This window comes from Pteropus vampyrus, unplaced genomic scaffold (assembly GCF_000151845.1).
Source record: "Pteropus vampyrus isolate Shadow unplaced genomic scaffold, Pvam_2.0 Scaffold139, whole genome shotgun sequence".
Lineage (NCBI taxonomy): Eukaryota > Metazoa > Chordata > Mammalia > Chiroptera > Pteropodidae > Pteropus > Pteropus vampyrus.
Window position 1 is genome coordinate 758,404 of NW_011888920.1, and position 21,246 is coordinate 779,649.

The following is a 21,246-nucleotide window of genomic DNA, read 5'->3' on the forward strand; positions in this document are numbered from 1 at the left end:
CCAGTCCTAGTGATTCTGATTTTATTGGGTGATTTTCATGAGGTATATTCTGAGCATGGAGCAATGTAAAAACTCCTCAAGTGACTCTAATGTGCAGTCAAGATGGAGGAGCACTGTGCTAGTACAGTCTAAACTGTTACTTAGATCAGTGCTTCTCAAACGTTTAATGTGTATATGAATCACCTGGGCATCTTGTTGAAATTTTGATTTAGATACAGAGCATTTGAAGTGGAGTCTGAACAGTACTTGTAACTCCCAGGGGACATCAGTGTTGCTGGTCTGTAGGCCAGCAACACTTTGAGCAGCAAGTGTTTAGCATAGGTTGGCAAATTAGGGCCCATGGGCCAAAGCCAGTCCACTGCTTGCTTTTGTATGCCTCATGAGCTGAGAATGGTTACACATTCTTAAATAATTTTAATAAATCACAAGAAGAATGATATTTCTTGAAACATGCAAATTATATGCAGTTCAAATATCAGTGTCCACAAATGAAACTTTATTGAAACAATGCCATTCTCGTTTATTTTTTGGTATATGATTGCTTTTGTGCTAAAATGGTAGAGTTGAGTTGTTGTGACAGAGACTAAATAATCTTCAAAGACTAAAATATTTACCCTCTGGCCCTGTACAGAAAAAGTTTGCCAACTCCTGGATTAGAGGGTGACTTGGACTCACGAGGGAGTAAATATTATTCTATAGATAGGTCTTTTTTGTTGCTGTTTTTTTTTGGTTTTTGCTCTCAGATTCTCACAGCACCAGTCTTCTGCCTGTTAGCAACAGACTCAAAGATACTGACCTTCTTCTCCTTCTTCAAGTCACTGTGCTATGTCAGGTGTACAGTACTGTGTGTGTCAGAGTTTCTGCAAAGGGTCATCCTATGAGAATGACTGACCAGACCAGTCATTCTCTCTTGCTCCTGTTCAGCCTCACATCATGCTATGCTCTGAATGTTTGTGTCTCCCCAAAATTCATATTTTGAAATTCTAACCCCAAAGGGGTTAGGCCCTGGAGCTATTGGGAAGTGACAAGATCATGAAGGCTCTGTGCTTATAAAAGAGACCCCGGAGATTTAGCTTGACCTTTCCACCATGTGAGGACACAACAAGAAGTCAGCAATCTATGACCTGAAAGAAGGCCTTCACTAGAGTTTGACTATGCTGGCACCCTTATGTTGGACTTCCAGCTTCCAGAACTACGAGAAATAAAATTTTATTGTTTATAGGCCACCCAGTCTGTGGCATTTGTTTAAGCAGCCCGAACGGACTAATATATACTATCATATCATTAAGATGTCCTCACAAACACAGGACTTGTCTAATATACAGAGAAAAACTTTGATTTAAAGCTTGAAAACAAAAACAAATAATTATATTTATTAATCAACAATCTTGTAAAAATGGACATTAAAACTATGTCTTTCTGCCTAAGAGCAGATTAATCTAACCTGATTTAAAATAAAATGATAACATGTTGATGGGGATTTTTCATTAGTATGGGAGCTCGTGATCTTCATACAGAAGCCTTAAAACCACTTCTTTCTTCATCATGAGTCTCAGTTTTACTCTTACCATGAGAAAAAATTACTTAAGATTTCTACCTGTCTCGCATCACCATCTTAGTATCTCATATGTTTAGAGAAGTTTGAAAGCCTGAAGTACTTGAAAACAAACTCCAGTTAATAAATAAATAGGAAAAAATCTGTGAAATGAAAGTGAGAAAAATTACTGCAAGCCAAGCTCTGTTTGTTCTCATGAGGTTACAGAGAACTGGCTATAAGCACACCAATAGTTTATGTCTTCTGAATTCAAAAGGATGGCAAAAGCTATTCTTTTTTAGAGTATAATTATCTTGAAAACACCTTAAAAATTTAACTTATGAAAAATCTTGAATCACATCCAAGCAAGTAACCCTGTTTTAGTTATTCTTCGTAATATCTCAAGTCAAGACTAGTCAACATGATTGTCTCTGGTTTAGTGATTGTCGGGAAACCATGGCTGCTGGTTTAAGTGGTGAATTCTCTGTTAGTTTTGTCTGTCAATAGCCATAACTAGTCCAGCCATGTTGACCTAAGCTGGCCATAATAGGGCAGCTTCCTTCCAGCTCAGTCATTATAAAAATTAATGTGTCAAGAAAGATTTAGTTACCTATTTTTCTCTGAAACTTTCTTTTCATGGGCATCCACTGCTCTTTCTTTGTTTCAGGTACTTGCATCGTTAATAAAAAGAATCATTTAAAAATCAATAAAATAAATAAAGTAAAAACAAATAAATAGAAATATAAGTCATTTATTAGGTTATTCATATCCTGATTTGTTATAATGATACTATGAAATAAGTATGATTACTCCCATAACAACTCAGTGACTTGCCCAAAGTTATACAGTTATTTCATGGAAGAGGCAAAATTCAAACCCAAGGCTCAATGACTCCAGACATAAAACCTTTAATTTGAATCATGTTTACTCCTTCTCACAGAGTGACTCTGAAATCCTACTGTTGAAGTCTATTGTCACATAGAATAGGGAAATTCTGCAGGTTGTGCCCCTTCTTAAAGATTTCTAATGTACGTTAGCCTAATAATGGCTCCAGGCTTATTAACGACATTTCTATATAAATGTACTTATATTTGCTTAACTCTGTATTTCTTAAATTTATTTTCCCATGGACTCTTCCTCTTTTTTTTCACATAACAACTATTAACAATGTGCGAAACACACTTTGAGAAATAAACTGTTGGGCTGACTCATTTACATTCTAGTGTTGAGGATTGTCAGAATTTGAAATCAACTGAGAAAATATTTCAGGACAAAAAAGACAGAGAGGAGGGTGGGGGAGTTGAAGAAGAAGAAAAAGAGGAGGAAGAGAAAGAAAAGAAGAGAAAAGAAAGGAAAGAGAAAGAAAATAGTATATCTTGAATAAACTAAACACAGGAAGAGGAAAGAAAGACACATTATGGCCAAAAACATTCTTTTGGCAAATCATTTGTGGGTTTGAGAGCACCTTAAGATAAATTGACTTTTTAATATGCTAGTATTTTGAAGCAATGAAAAAAAGGTTTTCGCAAGCAGCTAAAACATCTTTCAGTATGTTTTGAGTTCCTGATGGAAGGCCAACAAAATTCAAAAGACACTATCTTTCCCCTCCTGGTATTATTGTAAATTAGGTAATAAAAGACAAGGATACAGATAATATCAATAGCATGGAGTACATGACAAGTGCCCTTGGAAATGTATAAGACACATGCCACAGTAGTTTACAAGAGACTTAATTTGGACACATGACTGTGGAGGATTCTGATTCTTACAAACTGCTGCTTAGAGTTAGACTTCCGGGGGTCAAACCTGGGGGTCCATCACTTAGCTCTGTGTCCTTAAGCAACTTTCTTAACACATCGGCGCCTCAGTTTTCTTATCTATAAAACAATGATAATAAGATAACCTACCTCATGGTGTTGTTGTGGATACTGAAGTGCTTAAAACATTCCTGGCACACGGTATGCTTTATAAGTGTCAGTTACTATTATGTTTTAAATTACTTTTTTGAAATGAATTAGCTAAAAAAAAAAGAGAGAAATCCCTGGGAATGCCTTGGAAGACCAAGATACATAAAGCTAGATGTCCCATTTTGTCCTAAGTAGGTGGGATTCAGGGTTTGAATAGCTGGAGAGATGCATGTCATTCTAGAACTAGGACTTGGCAACTCATAGAAGGTAACTAGCATGAGCAAGTATCCCAAGGATTGTAGTTAGAGCTATGAGCAGGTTGGCCTGGAATTGAAATAGAGGACAATAGCCCATAGGAAACATCATGCTAACAAGAGCCCAAGCTATTGGAATCACCCACCCTGGACTGTAAGTCCAGTCGCTTTCCACTGATCCCAGCTAATAGCACTTGTGTATGGAGAATGTAGAAGAAAAAGGCCACTGTCGGAAGACATAAACTTGGAAGAGAACCATCCTCTAAGGATAGGAAGATTGGTAATGATTTCTTCTCAAAAACCAAGAAATATGTTCAGTCAAACTGAAACTCTGTTTGTATCTTTTGTTGGCAGAGGGTGACTTATTATTTATCTCACAGATGTGTTTGGAAATTGCCGACCAATTAAAATGTATGAAGTTAGCAAAATTGGTTACTCATTTCCCCCAAAATGTATACTGAATGTGCTGAAATTGAGCTTGCTTTCAAAAGTTCAGTGAAGTATACAGATTCCAGTTACTGGTAATGACTTAAAATAAGGCAACAAAAATGCCATAGCTGAGTGTGGTTTTTACCCTTTACTTTTCGTTCTTGATGTGGTCACTGAAAACTGTAATTGAAATGATGGGTTGAGTTATGACTGCCCAAATCTGTCTTTGCTAACGTGGAAGTAAGAGAAAGTGTGGAGGTAGAGGTTGCGGGTGGGGGAGAGGGGTGCTGGGGGAAGGAACAGGCTGCTATGGATGAGGGAGAAAATTCACGTGTTTCTGGATTCCTCATCGTAATTAGTAGTGGCTAAATCCCTAGGGTTTCTTGACAATCTGTTTCATAAAGACTGAGATTAGAGTCTCTCATGTATCAGCTAGTTCACACTGAAATCGCATTCCATTTTAAAATATCTCCACTTGAGCAATATTACCAAACCTTGCAACATAAAATTTACAGTAATTGTAAGAGAAATTTGACTGTTCCTCTATCCACATGGGTCCATATATCTGAAGAACAAATTAAAGGGAAATTCATCCCAGGAGATTTTAAAATAAATTACCAGAGAAAACCGGAACAGAAGGCTGAAAGAAAGACAATAGAAAACTCCCGAAAATGATGCATAAAGAAAGCTACTCTAAAAAAATATGTAACTAGCACACAAAAAACAACACCTCTAAGTGTCAATTCCTTTAAGTCAGTGATTCTCGACTGACTGTCACAATTGGAAGGGGCAGGTATTACTGGCATCTGGTGGGTAGAGGTCGGAAATGCTAACGAGCATCATTCTGCAATGCGTAGGCCAGCCTCCCACAAGAAGGAATTATTCGATTATCCATCCCAAAATGTCAAGCATGCCAAGATTAAGAATTCCTGCTTTCTATGATGCAGAATTTCTCCAAATCCAATGTTTTCTAGCTGGAGTAAATGATTGCTGGTATATTGCCCAGGTCTTTCAGACTTTTTTTTTCTCTTTTTGACAGTATTGGGTAACATAATATTATACAGAAATTAAATAAAATATGAATGTACTATGTAGTGGACATAACTACCACCCAGGTCAAGAAACAGAATATTGCTGACAGCCCAGAACCTTGTCCTCCACCCCCATGCTCATTGCTAGTGAGGGCCTTTTCTCTCCCTTCATTCTCCTGATTTGGTTCCTAGGTCTTCTTTGTAAATTACTACTCAAATATTGACTCTTCAACATTTAGTTTTACCTGTTTTTGAACTTTATGCAATGGACATATACTATGTCTTCTATTGTGTATGTTTTCCTTCACTCATCATTTTGGTGAGTTCTTTCTATCTCTGCTCTTACGTGTAACAGTACTACACCCATTTTAATTTCTGTGTTACATTCCATTCTATGATCACAGTTCATCCATATTATTGTAATAGACATTGGGGTTGTTTTCATTTGGGGACTATTACAAATGATGTTGCTGTGAACACTCCTGTATGCATCCTCTGATGCTCCCATGCACACCATTCTGTTGGGTTTATACTTGGGAGTGGAATTCCTGGGTCTCAGAGTATAAGGATCGTCTACATTAGTAGATAATGTCAAATTCTTTTCATGAGTGGTTGTAAAAAGTTATGCTTCCACATACTGTACTTGAGAGTACCAATTATTACACATTTTCTCCAACACTTGATATTGTCAGTCTTTAATCTTCAACATTCTGACAATATGTCATAGTTTCATATTATGGTTTTAATTTGCATTTCTCTGATTATTAAGAAGGTTTAGTATCTTTTCATATGTTTATTGGATATATATATGTATACATATATATGTGTATATGTGTATATATGTGTATATGTGTATACACACACACACACACACACACACTTTTTTGTGAAGTGTCTCTTCAGATTCCTTGCTCATTTTTCCATAGGGATGTATTTTTCTGTATAGTTCTTTATATAATCTTGACATAAGCCTTCTATAGCTAATTAAGCTAAATATATTTTCTCCCCATCAGTGGCTTGCTTTACATTCTTACGATCGAGTCTTTAATGAACAGAAGTTTTTAATTATAATATAGTCAGTCAAATGTATACATCTTTTTATACCCTGTTTAAACATTTTCTCCTACCTCGCAATCATGAAGACAAGCATTTTTCTATGTTACAAAATTTTTATTATTTTGCCTTTCATTTTAGGCCTATATTCCACTTTGGGCTGATTGAGATATATGGTGTGAGATAGAAGTTTGTTTATCTGTCTGTCTATCTATCTATCTATCTATCTATCTATCTATCTATCTATCTATCTATCTATCTGTCTGTCTGTCTGTCTGTCTGTCTGTCTGTCTGTCTGTCTATCTATCTATCTATCTATCTATCTATCTATCTATCTATCTATCTATCTATCATCTATTTCAGTGCATACTCTCAGCAATATTCATTGAAATAACTGTGTTTTCCTCACTGTATGACATGGTTGTCATAAATCAAATGTTCATACATACATAGATCTGCTCTTTTGACCTTCAATTTAATTCAGTGGTGTGTTGATTTTTGAGTTAATCTCACATTAACTCACAATGATTACAGCTTTATAGTAATCTTAATATCTGTAGAGTAAATCCTGACACTTTCTTCTTAGAGAATGTCTCAGCTCTCTTTAGCCTTTTTATTTTAATGTGAATCTTAAAATCAGCTTTTCAATTTCTATACACCACACATACATGCACACATTTTAGAATTAATATTCCATTACACCAAATTTATAACTTTTTCATATTGAGTTTTTCAGCCCATAACAAAATAAAGCTCTCCATTTAGGAAGGTTTTCTTTAATTTACCTCATTCATGTTTTATAGTTTTTTATATAGGTCTAAGATAACACAACGGGTAGAATTGTCAACTCAGATATATGTGCAATAGCAAACATCAATAATAATTCAATAGCAAACATTACTAATAATTTAAAGAATACAGAGTAAAGAATATAAGACTAAGGCAAGGTGTCTTTCCTTTGGAAAAGCCCCGAACCAGTAACACAGCTCTCTAAAGATTCTTTCTCTTCTGTGGTAGGGTGTATCCTGGTTTAGATTTAACATATAATGTGCAAGCAACGTGTGTGGACTATTGCTCACACAAAAGGAACCGTTTTGCTTGGAGATCATCCCCATTTGCACTCAACAAATTACACTGCTTATGTGACATTCTCCAGCCCGTCATGCCCTCAAAAAGCCATATGTTCCAGGTTATCTTTATAAGAGGTAGGTAATGCTAAAAACATTTTATTAGAAAAAAGACTCTCATTTATCTTTCTGTTGCTATATACCAGTAGCATGCTTACCAGGAAGTAGGGTTACTAGCATGTTTACCAGGGGATTGACCTGGCCATTCCTTTTTTATGGGCATCTCTAGAAAAGAGGGAATTGTTTACAGGCTTGCTATTACCATTCTCCTTTAAAATATCTTTGTTAGGTATACTTCTAACTATATGTTATTGGTGCTATTTTAAATAATATATATCTTTTAACTATCACTTCTAACTACTCATTGTTGGTATGTAGAAATATAATTTTTTAATATTAATTTTGTTTTCAGTAATCCTAAAAACTCATTAATTCTAATAATTTTTCTGTTGATTATATTTTCTAGTACCTGATCATATCATTTACCACAATGAAAGCTTTTTTTTCTTCCTTTCTTTCTTCAATTCTTATATGTTTTTGTTTATTTATTTTTCCATCTCATTTCACTGGCTGGGGTGTCCAGTGTAATGTTGAATAGAAGTGGTGATAGCAGGCATCACTGCTTCCTTCCTGATTGCAAAGGAAAATATGTCAATGTCTTACCACTAAGTCTGATATTCACTATAGTTTTTTTATAGACAATGTATATCAGATTAAGGAAGATCCCTTCAATTCTCAATTTTAAAATAAAAGGAGGTTAGTTTCATCAAATGATTTTTTTGGGAAGTACTCATTGAGATGATCACATATTTGTCCTTTATTTTATTTATGTGATATCCTATTGATAGATTTTTGTTAAATATTAAAACAAATTTGCATTTCTGGAATAAATTCAACTTGACTACGATATTAGATATCAATACATCACAAAATTCAATTTGCTAATATTTTGAAAGCATTTTTGCATCTGTATTCATGAGTGAGATTATTATTTCTTCCTCAAATTTTGAATAATGGGCTGATGAAACCACCTGGGTTTCACAGACTCTTTAATCCAAACTTCCTAATATCAAGTTCCTAATATCACAGGGCTAACCCAGTGATATACATATATGAAACAGCAGGAAATAGAGTATAAAAAAAGTCAAAAATGGTAATCATTACATAATTGGAAAACATTTCAATGCATTGAGGAACACATAAACTTAAAAATAGACACACACACACACACACACACACACACGAATGAACAAGCCAACGACATTTGCTAGTAGCCACCATTTTCTGAGTCCCAACTTTAAGGTTTCAGCATACAGTGAATGCTCTAAAATATTGAGCCTGCAACAACCTCTTACTACCTATAGCTTTAATCATAAATTACTTGTTTTACCTCACTCTACATAGCACATTTCATCCTGCTCCTAAACCTAAATATTTCAGAATATTATTCTGAATGGTCCCTGTGAGACTGAAATTGATGTGGATAGGATCTTCTAAGACTATTACTTTTTATGCCCCTCTGAGAGGATAGAAGCAAATCTAAACAGATAAGAACTATTGGCTTTCACTTTTAATTCATGAAACCTTTTTGGACACAAGCTCCATGATCTCTTCTATCCATGCTATCTATACTAACCATAGTAATGTCCGTACTATTGCGAGTTGCCTACAGCAAACAGCAAGTAAATGGTGGGTACGGCTAAACCCAAATCATCTGACCCAGCCAACAGGTTTTCCAATAGAATTCTATTACTTCACTGACATTCTTGACATTATACATTCAGAGATCATCAACTGTCCAAATAGGAAGTTATTCCTGACGTGAAGTTCAAGAGAAGTATGCACAGTGAGGAATGAGGAGAGAGGAATTCCTACATTTATGCATAAGGATTATACTTTACATCTTCTATGGAACAAAGAAAGAATCTAGGAGCAAAGAGAATTTTTTTCTTCCAAACTGAGGAATGCACTTTCCCATTTGCCCCAGAGAGAAAAGGGTTTATCATTCCCTCACTAGCAGCAATATTATAGAACCCAAATGAAGACAATCACACAATAATCCTTTTTCATTTTGATGAGCATCTGGTCTTTAGCTGCAAAATTCTGTCCTTTACCCTTCTATTAAATAATTAAAAAAATAAAATCACATTATACTAATATATGGAATTGTTTGACTCTTCATGTTAAGTTTGCTTCTGCAGGTTTCTAACAATTGTGTCGATGATTGGAATGGAAGTAAGGTACAGAGGCAGCCTATACGTGTGCTGATGAACCTCTGATAAATGGTGGAAAAAATCAAAATTTAATCACAAAGTATCTATAATGAGGGTTTTAAACAGCCTATTCATGAATTGGAATCTTTCTTCACCAGACTGTCTTACCAAATTCTGCAGCAGGCTATGAAGAGACTATATTTATGGCTCATTAATAAAGATAGCTTTCTAAAAAGCATGTCTTTTACATAATCATAAAGATGAGGGAATTTTTAAAGGAATTATATCATTGAAAAAATGATTGATGTGTCTGATCAGCAATGATTCTATTCTTAATTCAACTGAGATTTTATATTTGAATAATTCCTGCAAGTGTATTTTCTGTCCAAATACATTTTTGATTGGTAGTAAATGTTACTAGTTATTTAGTTTTCAGCCTACAGTCTGATCTGATATGATCCTCTGTCTTTTATATGGCCTTGATTGGCATTCTAAAAGTTCATGTTTGGAGACTGAAAGAGAAATTGTCTGACATACCACCTGAGGGGATAATGTGAAGAAACTGCAGTGGATGAAACAGTCACTCTGGCAATTATGAGATGTGAGAACAATACGCAGCTCTGTATTTGAGAGCGGTGAGAGAAATTTCTTTTCTATTTCTACATGATTTATCAAAAACTGATCCAAGAACCTCTTGAAAATTTCTGTTTACCAGTTTATGAAATAATACCATTAAAAAAACCTTAATTAATATTTCCAAAGCTGTATGTGTTTCTGAAGAATATTCCTAAGCTCAAACAAATTTGCTCATTAATCTTGATATTTGACCATCAGGCTGCCAGGCTATTAATGATCATCTATAACATCTTCACAGTCCCCGTTAATACTGCTACTGTTGCTACCACCTACATAACCATTATCAGCTGCCACTATTGAGGCCCTGTCACGTACAATGAAACAATGTGCTTTGCATGCATTATCTCATTTCATCCTCATAATACATGGAGTAAGTAGTCTACCGATCTTTTATATGTGAGAAATCAGATTTAGATAGTTAAGTGACCTGAGTGAGATAACCCAGGTAAAAAGTTGGCAGTGCCTGGGATTGATTCAAGGCATTCTGATTTCAAAACCCAAGGTTTTTAACCACTAAGATAGTCTGTTTTTAATCTGCTATAGAGTTGAAAACCAGGTGGTCAATCTCACTAGAACTGCGTCTAATGGGAAAATATGTAAGTACTGCATTTGGTTTAAGAAATTCTCTTGAAAGCTATGTATCTGAACTTTAGACTAGCAGGTTCCAGTCAATGTTGTGGAAAGCAGAATTATTAGGTCTATGAAACTACATGAAAATAGCTTAAAATAGACATTACTACTCTTCAGATGTGTGTATTTAAAGCCAGAAGTTGATTTAAATGCACTAATAAATACACAGATTCTGGAGCTAGATTTCTTGGGTTCATATCCAGTTGGCTGACTTTGGTTTAATTATGTCTCAGTTTTCCATATTTAGAATGAGTTTAATAATAGTAAGTACCTACCTCATAAGACTTATGTGAGGATAAAATGAATTTAATTTATATAACTCTTAAAATACTTCTCAATTCCCCTAGTAAGCACGATGCGTTTCCTTGGGTGCCAAATACATAAACTAATTTTAAGAGATCTGCAGCTATTTTTTGGATTAACATGAAAACATTGAAGACCACTGCTCTAGAACAGATACATTGAGACATCTTATTTGGTTGTTTCAGAGACCCTCTGTGCATTTTTATAAGTTATTATTTGTGTTCTGGATAATTCAGAATGCTGGAAAAATATCCTATGCATATATATTTCTAACATGCTTCTCTGAAGCGTGTTAGAAATTTATATGCATATAATTTGCACTTAGGTGCTGAATCAAAGTCAATAAAAATGACACTATCTCAGAGATTAACGTTTAATATAAAGGCAACATGACAGTCATAATCTTAATACAATGGAAAAAGGAAAATATAAGAAAATACATTTTTGTCTTTTTTTACTGTTTCATTTTTATGTTTGGCGAAGTAGACTATTATCGTCATTTTTTTGTTTCATTAACGCAGTTTGTCTAATGTAATTCTTTCCCTGCCCATACGTACATACAAGTAAATAAGTTTCTCATCAAGTGAATTTTGAGCTCTGACTTTACATTACTTATTATTTTTCTTCTTAAGTTAAAACTGGTCTATGCTCTGAATGCTATTTGATAAGCCCCTGTATTTACTTGTGTTTAAAGGTTCTACTATAGTCTATTTAAAGTCATTTCTTGGCAGCCTTAGATAATTGCAGATGAAAAGGCTGAAAGTGTAATTTTTTTTCCGTCCAGGAAAGTGAGGAAGGGTACTGCCAAAGCTAAGTAGAAGGATTGCAATGAGGAAATAATTAAAGGCAGGAAAAACAATTTGGATATATCACAGTATATATACACACACACACACACCCCTCAACCCAAAATTGGAGATGAAAAAAACTTAAGGTAGTAGGTAGCTCAGACATTAGCATCTCAAAGCCTGAGAACTGAGGCGCCATTTTGTACAATAGTTACTTAAGGAAACTGAGTGTCCTACGGGATTTGAACAATGAGCAGGAAGTCTGAGGTGATATAAAAAAAAAAAAAAATACTAAACATTTCCTACTTACATTTTCTCTCACATAGAAGAAAATACATTCATTTTTGATGTGAGAATGGAAAACAAAAAATGTACATCTGACATACACTCTAAAAAAATGTCAAGTCAGTCTGTTGTATATGTGGCACCAAAGGGGACAATACCAGCACTTCCTTTGTCTCTCTGGCTGTTCTTTACAATGTTTCATGTTCCTGGGGTGCCATTCTCAGTGTCCAAAGGACATTTACTTTTTCACATTCTAAATTCTGTATTCCCCTTTATCTGTGGTTTCACTTTCTGTAGTTTGTTATCCATGGCTAACCTCAGTTCAAAAATATTATATAGAACATTCCAGAAATGAACAATTCATAAGTTTTAAACCACAGGCCATTCTGAATAGTATGACGAAATCTTGTGTAATCTTGCTCTGTCCAGCTTGAGACATGAGTCATTCCTTTGTCCAGTATATCCATGCTACATATGCTCCCTGCCTATTACTCACTTAGTAGCCACCTCAGTTACAAGATCAGTTATGAGAGAGAGAGGGGAGCGAGAAAGAGAGAGACAGACAGACAGACAGACAGACAGAAACAGAGAGAGAGAGAGAGAGAGAGAGAAACAGAAACAGAGACAGAGAGACAGAGACAGAGACAGAGAGACAGAGACAGAGAGACAGAGGCTACATTCATATAACTTTAATTACAGCATGTAGTTATAGTTGTTTTATTTATTATTAGTTATTGTTGTTAATCTCTTCTTGTACCTAATTTATAAATTAAACTGTGTCATAGATATGTATGTATAGGAAAAAAACATAGTATACATAGGGTTTGGTACTATCTGCTGAGAGTCTTGGAACATATCCCCTGCAGATAAGGGAGGACTACTATACCACGGGACAAAAAAGAAGGTTAACAGCTTCTAAACAATTTCTCTACTACATGAGCAAAAGTTCTCTCTCTCTCTTTCTTTTTTTTTTTTTTTTTTTTTTAAGGGCAATTGTTCTCGAATTGGAATGTGCATATTGGCTTCAGTCTTTTCAATAAAGCTACTGAGCTCATCCTACGGTTCGATTCCGGTAAGTTCATGTGGAGCGTAAAATTTGCAATTTTATCAGGTTGCCAGATGACTTTGATGCTGCTGGTTGTGAGATTGCACTTTGAGAAAACACTAGTGTAGAGATTCATGTTAAGGGGCCAGGGGTTTACCAAACTTTTTCTGGTATGCTGGGAATTATCTAGAGAACATTATATTTAGCTGGTGTCTGGCACCACCCCCCAGAAATCTGATTTCATTGGTATGGGGTATAACGTGACCACTGGGATTTTACAGTGCTCCCCATATGATTCTGATGTGTAGCAAAGTTTGGGTACTGGTACATTAGGCTATTCCTCTTCTTGGAACAACATCTAGCAAAATTCCAGTCAAAAACTTTAATGCCCTTGTTCCTTGTCCTTTTGTTTTCACTCATATTTAGCTGGCAAAAATCCCAAGTTTGGATCAATCCATTAGCTACATTTTTCATCTTTATCCATGTTGCTGTGCACTTCTGGGGAAAATAATGCAATCATATATATATAGGGATGCAACAGAGCACTAAAAATTCACTTTTATAGATCAGCAGGGCCCTCAAATGTTTTTAATTGTTATTATACAAGACCTGATTCAGTTCACTTATTGTCACATGCACGTTCTCTCTCACATATGGGCTCTTTTTCTTGCTCTTTGTGTGTGTGTGTGTGTGTGTGTGTGTGTGTGTGTGTGTGTGTAAATCTATATATTAAGCACTCCCAACAGCTTAAAATCCATCTCAGTGGTACTCAACTGGGAGCAATTTTGCTCCAGGGAGGACATTGGGCAATGTCTGGAGATAATTTGGTTGTCACAATTGGTTGCAAAGGGCTGCCTTACTGGCATTTCGTGAGTAGAGGCCAGCGATGCAGCTAAACATCATACAATGCACAGGACAGGCCCCTCAACAAGGATTATTCAGCCCAAAATATCAATAGTGCTATAGTTGAAAAACACTACTACCTCCAGACCACTTTTCCCAACTCTCAGCGGACAATCATTGCTTGAACTTTACGAAGAAGAGAAAGCTTACTGCTCCTCAAACCTTCACACTCACATAATTAAACATTTGGTTTAGTTTGGTTTAATTTCTGTTTGGTTTTGTTTCTGTAGACAAGCAAATCCTCTATAGCTAACAATCACACAGGCGCTCCTCCTCCAATTCTTGATCTATCTGATCATTTCTGGAAGCTAAAAAGTCTTAAAATGAGTACTCATTTATTCATTCACTTATTAGCATATTTACTTGGGAAATATTTATTATCTACCATGTGTCAGGTATGTGCAAAGTGCTAGGAATATAATGCTGAGCAAACCAGACATAGTCTCTATCTTAATTGATCTTAATGTCCAGTAGAAAAGACACACATTAATTAAATAATTTCCCAAACAAATTTTAATTACAAAATGTAATCAATGCTAAGTAAGCTTTTTATTTGTGAATTTGACCTAGTATAAGGGATCAGTGTTGGCTTCTGGTTAAGTTTGGTTAGCTGAGCAGCAGGGATGGGAATGGGAGAAGGATGGACTGCTGGCAGAAGGAGCAGCATGCATTGAGGTCCTCAGGCCTGCTGTCTGAAGCATGTCTCATCGGGGGAGGTTTGAAAGAAGGTTAATGCTGCTGGAGAACAGATAAGAGTGAAAGAACGCACAGATGAAATGGGAGATCAAGAAAAGACCAATTCTTTAATTCTTTCATTCATTCAACAAATAAATATTGAGTACTTCCTGTGAATCAGGCCTTGCTTTAGACACAGGAGATTTAGCAGTTAAGTATATTATTGTGGGTGATATAGAGAGTAAACAAAATAAATAAGAAAAATATGTTGTATGTTAGTAATCTCTGCTGAAGAGACAAACAGAATGGAGAAGTGGACAAAGGAATATGGTGAGAGTGGTAAGTTTCTGTTTTTACATAACATGGTGACATTTGGGTAAACCTGAGGAGAATGAGGGAGCAGGCAATGCATGGGGAAACACCTTTCCTGGCAGAGGGACCAGCAAAAGCAAAAGCCTTGAGGTGATACTTGCCTATTCCATTTGAGGAAGAGCAGTGAAGCCTGTGCGTCTGAGGCAGAAAGAGCAAAGCAGAGAACAGAAAGAGGAAAGGGCCAAAAGAAGGACAGAGGGAATTAAAAACATAACCAACTTTATGCTGTCGAAAAGAAACTCACCTCAAATAAAATGATACAGGCAGGTGTCTAGAAAAAGGATGAGAAGATATATATCATGCAAACATAAATCAAAGGAAAGCAGGAATGATTACAGTAATATAAAATAGACTTTGGAGCAAAGGAAACTGCTAGAGACAAAGAGGAACATTATATAATGTAAAAGGGCAAATCTACCAGGAAAAAATCGGAATCCTAAATGTGTATACATCAAAAAACAAAGCTGTAAAATATATGAAGCAAAAAGTAGTTGAACTAAAAGGAGAATAGACATGTCCACCATTGTAGGTAGAGACTTTGGCACACTCTCTCAACAACTGATAAAACAGCTAAATAGAACATTAGCAGGTGTATAAAAGAACTCAGAATTATCAACTAAGATCTTATTGACAGTTACAGTACACTCCATGTAACAGCAGCAGGATGCACATTCTTTTCAAGTGCTCACAAAATATAAATCCAGATAAATCATGTCCTGTGTCATCAAACAAACCTCAATACATTTAGAATAATTGAAATCATATGGAGTGTGTTTCTATACCACAATGAAATTAAACTATACATCAATATAAGAAAGATCAAAGGAATATTTCCAATTACCTGGAAACTAAAAATATATACTGATCAATAGGTCAAAGAAAAAGTCTCAAGAGAAATTTAAAAAAATACATGGAATTGAATGAACTTGAAATATAGGACATCCCAATTTGTGAGAAACAGCTAAAATGCTGCAGCAAGGGAAATTTATAGCATTGTGTGTGTGTGTGTGTGTGTGTGTGTGTGTATAAACACATTAGAAAATAGGAGAAGTTTAAAATTAATAATATAAACTCCCATGTCAAGAATCAGAAAGAAGTGCAAAATAAGCCCCAAATCAGCAGAAGGAAATAACAAAGAGCAGAAATCAATGAAGGTAAAAACAGAACAGTAGAGAAAATCAATGAAACAGACTTGGTTCTTTAAAAAGATCAGGAAAGTCAACAAACTTCTAGCAAAATCAACAAAGAAAAAAAGAGAAAACAAAATTTACCAATATCAGGAATGAAACAGGGACTATCACTAGTGACCTTGAAGATATCAAAAGAATAATAACGGAAAACTACGAACAACTCTACATGCATAAATTTGACAATTTAGAGGCAATGGACTCATTCCTCAAAAATACCAACTAGCATAATTCACTTAGTGAGAAATAGAGAATTTAAGTAGTCCTATAACTATTAAGGAAATTGAATTCATAATTTTATAACTCCAACAAAAGAAATTTCTAGGCACAAATGGTTTCAGTGGCAAGTTCTCCCAAACATCAATTCTACACAAGCACTTACAGAGAACAGAAAAGGAAGGAGTACTTCCCAATTCATTTTATGAAGCTAGTATTACTCTGATACAAAACCTAGATAAAGATATATCCCTTTTCTTCTCCCCAAAATAAAATATGAATGAAAGAAAACCACAGACCCATCTCCTACTCACATACCGATATTGAAATCTTTAATGAAACATTAACAAACAGAATACAGCAACATATAAAAAGAATTATACACCCTTATCAAGTGAGGTTTATTCAAGGGATGCAAGGTTGTTTCAATATTTGAAAATCAACCAATGTAATCTACCATGTTTACAAGCTAAAGAAGAAAAATCACATGATCATGTCAATCAATGCCGAAAAAGCATTTGACAAAATTCAACACCTCCATTAATGATAAAAACTCTCAGGAATTTAGGAATAGAGGGAAACAACTAGAAAAAGAGCAAATATAAAAATCTTACAGGTAATATTATACTTAATGTAGCAATTGCTTTTCCTCCTAAGATCAGGGACAAAGCAAGGATGTAGCTCTCATCATTCTTATTTAACATAATACTGGAAATTCTAGCTAGTGTAATAGTGCAATTAAAGAACATTTCTTACAACTGCATGTGAATCTACAATTATCTCAAAAGTAAAAAGTTTAATGTAAAAAGTATTTATCCTCAGCTTAACATATGGATATGTTGGCACAGCTTCTATTTGGTGCAATCATTAGTTAGTAAGTGTCCTGCTACACCCCCTCTGCTCTTCTACCTTATCTTCCTTCCAGCAAAAATGAACAAGAATTGTCACTCAAAAGGCTAACCTTATAACCAGCTCTTTTTTCTGCCCAATTAGATATGCTTGCAGTGTAGGCCAAAGGGCAGGGAGCTCTCGAAATTAACTTAAGACTCACCCTCCCTTTTGCTTGATCTGTCTAGATAAGAGATGTATTGCCTAAGTTCCCCTCTGAAAATCTCACTCTCTGTGACTGCCTATAACCCATAGCAACTCCCATGGTCTGTAACTGCCTGAGGACAAATTAACCAATTGGCTCATGCCAGCTGTAACTGGGAGGATAAGCCCTATAAAAGCAAGGTTGCCTCTGAGCTCGGGGCCCAGATCTTCAGAGCACTAGCTCTTCTGGGACCGCTGGAGTAATAAACCTGAGTTCTCCAACTCTCTGAGTGGTGCTTGGTTTCTCACTGGTCTGCTTTTTCTGCAACAATAATAGAGGCTTTATTTTGAGATGTTGCTTCTCCACGGTGGTTCATCCTCAACCATCTATTGCCTTAAACTTAACAGGCCACATCAGCCATTGTGAGATGAAAGTTTGCAATGCAGCATTATGGTTAGAGATGGCCTTAACTTTACTAAAAATGGAGGACAAAATTGAAGCAATTACTCATTTTATTTAGGGATTCTTAACCTCATTTTTCTTGACTTTTATTTTCAATATTATATTGTGAGAAAATTGTCAGATACTCTGAAAGAATGATAAAAAACAATAATATAATATTTAAACAAAATAATTTACTCTTTGGAGCTAGAATATAGTTTGTGTTTTTAAAGAAAATATGTAGAGTGGTTGTTTTATGAATAGCTGTATTTTTGGAAAGACTGAGGGCTGTCTGGATGATGGTGCTAGAACAGTGTTTTTAAGTTATTCTGGGTCTTTAGAAGCCAATGATCGATCCTTATTATACACGTTTTAAAATGTTTTTCCAGGCCAGTCATCTTTGCCATCATTTTAATCATCAAATACTTATGGAGAGTTTTACAGTCTGTGTGGCTTTCACAGCAGTGCCAGAAATCTCTAAAAGACTAAGCAACCCTATTCACACCAGGACTTGTTAAGCAAATTTCATTTATTCATGAAGTACCTATTCAACCTATTAAAAGGACATAATCAAAAAGAGAAGATAATGTTAAAAGTGCCAGCTAGCCAGCCCTACTACAAAGAGTTTATGAGAAAGATGTATAACCAAGAGATTTTTTTCATATGTTGCATACAGTAAAGAAGTATTTTTAAGGTTATAATTCTTAACATGGTGAGTAAATTAAAATGAATGAAAAGTAAATTAATTTCTAGAGGTAATAAAAGCAACATCTTACTAATAGTAAATGGAAACATATGATACAGATTTTATATAACTGTAGTACAAAACGACATGGTTAAAGATCCAAAGAACACCAAATGTGGCCATAATTCTGCTCTGCTTTATGAAAGAAAGTTGACCTTCAGACTTGTAAAATTGGAAAAAATAAAAAACACCATAAAGAATAGGGAACAAGTAATAGGAATAAAAGTATTTTTCTTGAGTTTCTTTAGTTTGCAAAATGTACTTTATCATTTCTCACCTGGGTATTAAATCTTATGTCAAGCTGAAGAGCTATTAGTGAAAAGAAAGCAAAGAAATGGCTTCTCAAAGAGCAAGTTTATTGCGTACATCTGAACACTTATCTTGTAGGTGCCAAATTACAACGACTACAGCATATAAAAGTAAAACCCTTCACAAAACATGAACTTTTCTCAACCCTCAGAATTGTAGGGAAATTTATGTGTTTTCACGTTGAATACTGAAAAATAAATTCTCATTCCCTCATATTCTCTCCCTCTCCCTCTCCCTCTCCGTCTCCTTCTCCTCATCCCTCTCACACACACACCACTGGGTATAATTCAATCTCTTTTTAGTTACCATTGCATCCTATAGGCTAATGTTTCCTATTTGCTTATGATCCAGAACAGAGCTATAATGATCACTTTACACTTTACATTTACAGAGCATTTCATATATTTTAACAGCTTTATAAATGTATTTTATTTATTGCTTGTAGCACATGTCTTATATATGGCTGAAAACGCTGACCTGGTTCAAAGACATCAGCAAAAGAGAAGTGAAGTGAATTGTCCTTCCTACAAAGTGTAGGGTCTTCTGAAAGAGCCTATAAGTGAAAGGAAAAACTATAGTTTAAGACATCATCTCTACAGAGATGACTCTAAGGTTCTTTCCTAAATTTCCCTCCTGAGCTCCAGAAGAGGCCTACCTTCAGAAACGCATGCCAGGTAGCTTCATGTGCATATTTCATTTGCACTTAACCCGTGTACCTAAACCTCAGTATCTCTTGTCTTTGGTTTCCCACATTGTGTTAATTTGTGGCACCTTTCTCTCTACAACCCAGATAGGAAACTCAAACCCTTTTTTTTTTGACTCTGTGTGTTTTCTTTTACATTTTATCCAGCCAGTCGTCTAATCCTATATTCTTTCTCTACAAAACATCTTGACTTCCTTTCTTCATTGTCATCCCCCTGCTACCTCCTATCATCCAGACCATCATTGCTTGTCATGTAGATTGTGGTAATCAGTCTTCTTCTCTGCTATTTCAGGACATCCACATGGTATTGATCACTCTCCTCATCAACGACTGCAGCATATCTCCATTAACGACTGAATCAAGCACAATCCTCATTCTCATGTTCAACACCCTGGATAATCTTTTCTTCAGACTGACCTATGTGCACCCTAGCCTTCTACAATCTTGACTTATCTGAAAACACAATCTCGACTTATCTGAAAACACACCCAAGCGTTTTTGCTGGCTCCCGCTCTATTTGTGGATTAACACACCAAACACCATTGCCCATTTTCTTCTGTTGAAATCCTTCCCAGTTTCAAATACCACACCTCCATGAAACCTCTTCCTACCCTCCTCTCACCTCCTGCCATACTGTCATTTTTTCTCTAATTGTACCTCCTCTATTATTATAATTATTTGTGCATCTTTTCCTTTCTCCTAGATCCTAGGCTTCTTGAAAGCAGAAACTTTAATTTTAATCATCTTATTTTCTCAAACATCCAGGTCTAAGATTCAATATAGTGGAGAGTGTGTATGTATTTAACTGAAGTAAATTGAATCAAAGTGGAGATGGAGTTGAGAATTTTTAAATTTTATCTAATGGAGTCACCTTTCTCTTATCCAGCTTTCAAAAACTGCTTCAAAAATGCTGCCTAACTGGTACAAAAACACATCTTTTAGTCTCCCGGAAAGATTATTAAGTTTGAGTATATGTATTTAAAGTTGATTAAAGCTGGGATTATCAGTAATGTCAACGAAGGATAGGAAAACATTGCAAATCCAGTGCTAGTTTGTATCATCAACAAATACTCATTTGTTACCAGTATTAATCCAAACAGACTATCCAGTGTAAACTAATAATTGGTTGGGACTACAGCTACAAATAGAAATAAAAATTAAAGTTATTGTCAAGTTATTTTCTGTTACTGTGCTACAATTTTGGTTTTTACCTATGGTAATAATTTCTATCCTTAATGCTAGAGGACAATTTTATAATTGTTTACCTATCATTTATTTATTCATTCTTCCTCTTATTTAACAAATATTTGTTGGGCAACTAGACATAGAAGGATCAAAAATTATCCCCATTTTTGCTCTTAAATTGGAAAGATAGACTTGAAGCTCATTGTAATAACTGTATCTATGGATGTAGAGGTGTTCTAAGG

General features: G+C 35.2%; 1 long non-coding RNA gene across 1 annotated transcript in view; it reads left to right on the forward strand.

Annotated features, from left to right (window-relative positions):
- The first annotated feature begins 7,320 nt into the window (after positions 1-7,320).
- Positions 7,321-21,246, forward strand: part of LOC111744689 — a 31,185-nt gene continuing 17,259 nt past the window's right edge. The window contains exons 1-2 of the long non-coding RNA XR_002782280.1: positions 7,321-7,413; positions 10,047-10,183. This is a non-coding gene — a long non-coding RNA (uncharacterized LOC111744689). The remainder of the gene's footprint in view (positions 7,414-10,046; positions 10,184-21,246) is intronic.